Here is a 6,444-nt window from a genome sequence, read left to right on the forward strand (position 1 = left end):
CAGGGCCAATTTAACCCAAGGGCTTTTATTTGCACAAACTTGGTAGACACCCATAAGAAGATGTTTCATGCTTAACATCTAAGCTCTAGCTCATTGGGCTTTTTAAAAGAAGATTTTTTAAGTTTTTACTATACACATATAGTTAAAAACAATGACACCCCTGGGGCCGGGCCAGTTTTGACCCCAGGGCTTTTATTTGAACAAACTTTGTAGACACTTACTAGAAGATGTTTCATGCTTAATATCTAAACTCTAGCTATTTGGTTTTTTCCAAAGAAGATTTTAAGTTTTTGCTATACACATATAAAGAAAATCAATGACCCCCGGGGCGGGGCCAATTTTGAACCCAGGTCTTTTATTTGAACAAACTTTGTAGACACTCACTAAAAGATGTTTCATGCTTAATATCTTAACTCGAGCTATTTGGGTCTTTTCAAAGAAGATTTTTTAAGTTTTTGCTATACACATATAAGGAAAATCAATGACCCCCGGGGCGGTGCCAATTTTGACTCCAGGGCTTTTATTTGAACAAACCTGGTAGACACCCATTAGAACACGTTTGATGCTAAATATCTTAGCCATAGCTCTTTGCGTTCTTTAAAAGAAGATTTTTTAAGTTTTTACTATATGCATATAGGGAAAATCAATGACCCCCCGGGGCGGGGCCAATTTTGACCCCAGGGCTTTTATTTGAACAAACTTGGTAGACACTTATTAGAAAATGTTTCATGCTAAATATCTTGGCTCTAACTCTTTTGGTTCTTTAAAAGAAGATTTTTTAAAGTTTTTACTATATGCACATAGGGATTATCAATGACCCCCTGGGGCGGGGCCAAGTTTGACCCCAGGGCTTTTATTTGAACAAACTTGGTAGACACCTATCAGAACATGTGTGATGCTCAATATCTTAGCCATAGCTCTTTGAGTTCTTTAAAAGAAGATTTTTTTAAGTGTTTACTATATGCATATAGGGAAAATCAATGACCCCCCGGGGCGGGCCAATTTTGATCCCAGGGCTTTTATTTGAACAAATTTGGTAGACACCCATTAGAACATGTTTCATGCTAAATATCTTAGCTCTAGCTCTTTGGGTTCTTTAAAAGAAGATTTTTTAATTTTTTACTATATGCATAAAGGGAAAATCAATGACCCCCCGGGGCGGGGCCAATTTTGACCCCAGGGCTTTTATTTGAACAAACTTGGTAGACACTCACTAGAAGATGTTTCATGCTAAATATCTAAGCCCAAGTTCTTATGGTTTTTTAAAAGAAGATATTTAAAGTTTTTTCTTTCGGTTGCCATGGCAACCAGAGTTCTGCATGGAATTAAATTCTTTGAACAATTTTTAAAGGTGACCACCAAAGGAACATTCCTGTGAAGTTTGGATGAAATTGGCTTAGTGGTTGATGAGGAGATGTCATTTAAAGTAAAAGTTTACGGACGGACGACGGACGGACGGACGCCGGACGAAAAGCGATCACAAAAGCTCACCCTGTCACTTTGTGACAGGTGAGCTAAAAACTCACAAAATTGTCTATATAAGCATTCTATTGCTAAACATGTACTTATTTGGAGGTCAGTAACAACTATACCTTCAGACATTCCAGAAGTAACTATACCCAACTCATTCAACTAAGGGCCCGTGAACCTTGAACAAAGTTTAGACAGTTGCATTTGTTGTTTGGTACTCCACATTTAATTTTGTTCCAATACTTTAATAAAAACTTCTTCCACATCCGGGGCTCTGTAAAATCCCCAAATTGCGATGCCATAATTCAATATTGGAAGAATCATTAAAAATAATAACTTCAGTTTTTCACTTAGACCAAGAGGCATAGCATCAAATAAAGAATTTAATGTAAACAAAGCTTTAAACGTTTGTTCAAATAAAGTCTTTAGAGCACTAAAACATTTCCAATAGCAGACAATGTTACAGCTAAACAACAAAATATGCTAACAATGCATTTTGTATTTAATTTTTTATAATCATTAATATACATGAATATGTTCTTGTCTATTACCTTATTTACAAATCATTACATACATATGATTTACTTCTATTCATTTATATATTCCATTTTACAAAATAAGCATGTAGGTTGTTCATTTAAGTTTGCACCTCATTTACAGGGTAGGAAAATAGCAGTGCCATCCAGCAAAAAGTAACATGAAAACTTGCGAATCGTTTAAGGATATTCAATCTGCATCTCTATCAAAACACTTTTTTTCCGTATCATTTATAAACAATATGAAGGGGAGATATTGTCATTCCCTGCTTTACTACAATGTAACTGTTAAAATAATTAGTCAACTTACCATTTAACCAAATACCAGATATACCACGCCTTTTAACGCCAGGTCGATCATAAGGTAATGTGTAACCAACGCTGAAAAACCTTTGACTCTATGTCAATCCATTGAGCAGTTGTAGCACTTTGAAATCAAGTTTGATGGAAAAAATCAACGCAAAATAGTGAAAATATGGCAATTTTGAGATGTCCTCTCCTCGTTGCCATTGTAACAGAAAATTTAAAACTGAGCATGTTGTTACAAAGGCAATGGTCCAGTCAACATTTGTGGCAAGTTTTATTAGTTAGTATTGAAGCAGTTATTTATAGTTTTATAGCAATTTGAACTTGTAACGGAAAACATGTCAATGAAAAGTCATTTTTCAAAAAATGCTCATGCAGGCAATGGACAATTGCAAGTCAACATTTGTGGCAAGTTTCATTAGTTAGACTATTGAAGCAGTTTTGATAGTTTTTTAGCAATTAAAACTTGTAACGGGAGACTTTTCAACAAAAACAGTCATTCTTCACAAAATGCTCATGCAGTGAAACAGTTTATGATAATACGGGCAAAAATCTTTTTTGGTCTGTTAAAAATTCAACTTACATTTTAGATAAGTTTAATGTTAAGAATTATCAAGCTTCATCTGTAAGTACTTACAATTTCTGGGACGTCCGTGGCCGAGTGGTTAAGGTCGTTGACTTCAAACCACTTGCCCCTCACCGCTGTGGGTTCGAATCCCGACTGGGACTTTGGATTCTTTCATGTGAGGAATCTATCCAGCTAGCTTACGGAACGTCGGTGGTTCTACTCAGGTGCCCGTTCGTGCCTGAAATAATGCACGGAAGGGCACCCGAGGTTTTCCTCCACCAGTAAAAGCTGGAACGTCGCGATATGACCAATACTGTGTCGAGTGTCGTAAAAACCCAAACAAACTTACAATTTCTCTACCCTATATACAACATTGCCACATAATCTTATAAATGATAAATTAGTATATTTAATTAAAAAACATTTGCAAGAGAACAAGTGACGTTTCTTGCTTGCAATTCAAAGAAGGCTTTCTTTACCAATGGTATCATTAAACAATATACAATGTGGATCTGTGACGAAGGTTGTAACGCACTTTCTTTTTTATAAGATAACATTTATGTCAGGTTTGGTAATACAGTAGTGAAACAGATAATAGGCATTTCAATAGGAACTAATTGTGACCCCTGATAGCTGATTTATTTCTTTACTGCTATGAGGGGGATTTTATCTTAAGTCTTACCACTTCTTCACATCAGGAAATTATACATGCATTTAACAACACTTCCCGATACCGAGATGATATTTTTAACATGAATAATCCTTATTTCGATCAATTTGTTTCTAAAATACATCCAAGTGAACTTAAACTGAATAAAACTAACTATTCAGACGTTATATAACATCTTTTTAAGATATAAACATTTCTATCATTTACAATACTATAGTAACTAAACTCTGCGATAAAAGTGATGATTTTGAATTTAATATTGGGTAAATATCTTACAAAACTTTACCATCGTAATTCAGACTTAGTTTTAAGATTTAATTGTAATTAAAGAACTATTTTACGAATAGGAATTAGCAAACCGGACTTCTGGCTTCATAACCTCTGATCCCCTTTCAAAATTCCATTTTATTTAGTTCCGCCCATTGTTTTCTCGTTTAGGGCACACGCTTTTTATTACTTGGGGACCATACGCCGCTTTTCATGGAATGCGACACGGAAGTGTCACATTAAAGGTTCCATGATAACCGCCGTATGAACACATCTGCGGATGTTTCTAAATTCAAAATGTCACTATTTCATGTTTAAATGTTGAATTCTGCTTAAGCCGGTGCTAGGGGGCGTGGGCGGTAACTTGCACTTTCCTGTACCGTCCATGAACAGGCTCAATCAAACCGAGCCTGCAACATTTTCAATTTTGCCGTGTTGGGCTTTCTTTAGGGATTCTGTATTTAATGATCACATCCGTGTTATTTGTGCCGTGTGGCGGCTGTAAAAAGTCTCCCCGTACATTTAATCAATGATGTTATATTTTTGATCCTTGAAGATCGTTCAGCACGACATTATTGTTGTGCTTGTGGTATTTTTAGTTTCAACTTTTCGGCATTTTCTAGATGGGTGGTTCCAATATTCCTACTTGAATAATGTTCAACCCCCCTTAGGATATGTTGCCTGCTTTTAAAATTGTCTTTTGACGTCTTATCTGTGATACGCAGGCTTCAATCAAACCGAGCCTGCAACATTTTCAATTTTGCTGTGTTGGGCTTTCTTTAGGGATTCTGTATTTATCTATTTCATACCTCTTATCCCCTTTCAAAATTCCATTTTATTTAGTTTCGCCCATTGTTTTCTCGTTTAGGGCACACGCTTTTTATTACTTGGGGACCATACACCGCTTTTCATGGAATGGCACGGAAGTGTCACATTGAAGGTCCATAATAACGCCGTATGAACACATCTGTGGATGTTTCTAAATTCAAAATTTTACTATTTCATGTTAAATGTTGAATTCTGCTTAAGCCGGTGCTAGGGGGCGTGGACGGTAACTTACACTTTCCAATTCCTGTTCATGAACAGGCTCAATCAAACCGAGCCTGAAACATTTTCAATTTTGCCGTATTGGGTTTTCTTTAGGGATTCTGTATTTATCTATTCTATGGACATGTGGTTTACAAACTTCGTAGGATCATGGGTCATAGTAATTTTTCTGCTCCCACTTGGTCCGTCAGATGTAATCAAAAGAGGAAAGCGTATCGTCCAACTGTAAAAGGGTTGAACACCAAGCATGCAGAATGCCTTAAAATAATTGGGTCAAAACCCCTTTTAATAAACCGTTTGATAATTTTAGTTTGTTTGTTTGTTTCATTTTACGCCTTTTTTCAACAGTATTTCAGTCATATAGGCGGGTAGTTTCCTAACCATCGTTCCTGGAGAGTTACACCAGTACTAGACTACCTTCCTCCGCGCTAAACTACCAAAGCATCTCCCGGGGATCGAACCCAGTTACCTCTCTGGCGTGGGTTCGATCCCGTTACTTATTTAACCTTTTGTAACCATGACAACTGTTAGAATTTCACTTGGCGGGGATTCATTTTATTTACACTGTCTCGTTTATAGTAACATGGTGGGGCTAAGAGCGAGGTTTGGTGCACCATTAACCGGTTTAAACTCCCCAGCAGTCATTATCATGCGGCGCCCCACTGTGTTCCTCAGATGTATGTCTATGTTGTTTCATACTGTTTTGGTGACACTTTTGCTTGTGTCCCTTGTTGTTTTCTCGTCTACGGTAAGTATCTTCCCCATTGCCTCTAGTTTTTGTTTCTTTGATTAACCCTCCCCCCTTCCCCCGGTCTCCTGTCCCCTTCCCCTTTGTGGGCTTATTACTATTTTCTTTGAATTCCTAATCAGTTACAAATTATTTCTCATTTAATGATTAACGTGTCTTTGCCCTGTCCTTTTTATGTTTGGGGTCCACCTGGGCTCCTTGCCATTGGGTTCTTGTTGCTTGGTCATATGGGGGTTGCGTTCATTGAACGCCGCCTTTCCTTGTTGATCTTGTTTATCATATTTTGACCCAATTATTTTAAGGCATTCTGCATGCTTGGTGTTTTACAGTTGGACGATACGCTTTCCTCTTTTGATTACATCTGACGGACCAAGTGGGAGACTCTATGATGGACAGTTCTTAAAGCGCTTTGGGACTGAATTGTCTTAATGTTCTTTTTCTTACTTGCTTCATCGGGCCCTTGTAGGTGATTTCTTGTTGCTCTGCCTTCCTTTAAGGCATCGAGTACTTTGGTAATGGTCAAAAGGCTGTACCTTTTTCTACATATTTACACAATTTTTTACGTTTTTTATTTATTTCGTCGAATGTAACCATGGCTATTGCTAGAATTTCATTTGGCGGGGATTAATTTTATCAACATTTTTGTGTCATTCTGAAACATATTGGGTCTAAGAGTGAGGTTTAGCGCGCCTTAACCGGTTTAAACTCCCCAGCAGTCATTATTATGCTGCTGACCGTTCCAAGGCGGCGCCCCACTGTGTTCCTCAGATGTATGTCTATGTTGTTTCATACTGTTTTGGTGACACTTTTGCTTGTGTCCCTTGTTGTTTTC

Source organism: Ruditapes philippinarum, unplaced genomic scaffold, assembly GCF_026571515.1.
Source record: "Ruditapes philippinarum isolate M1 unplaced genomic scaffold, ASM2657151v2 ctg3560_1_1_1_1, whole genome shotgun sequence".
In the NCBI taxonomy this organism is placed as follows: Eukaryota; Metazoa; Mollusca; class Bivalvia; order Venerida; family Veneridae; genus Ruditapes; species Ruditapes philippinarum.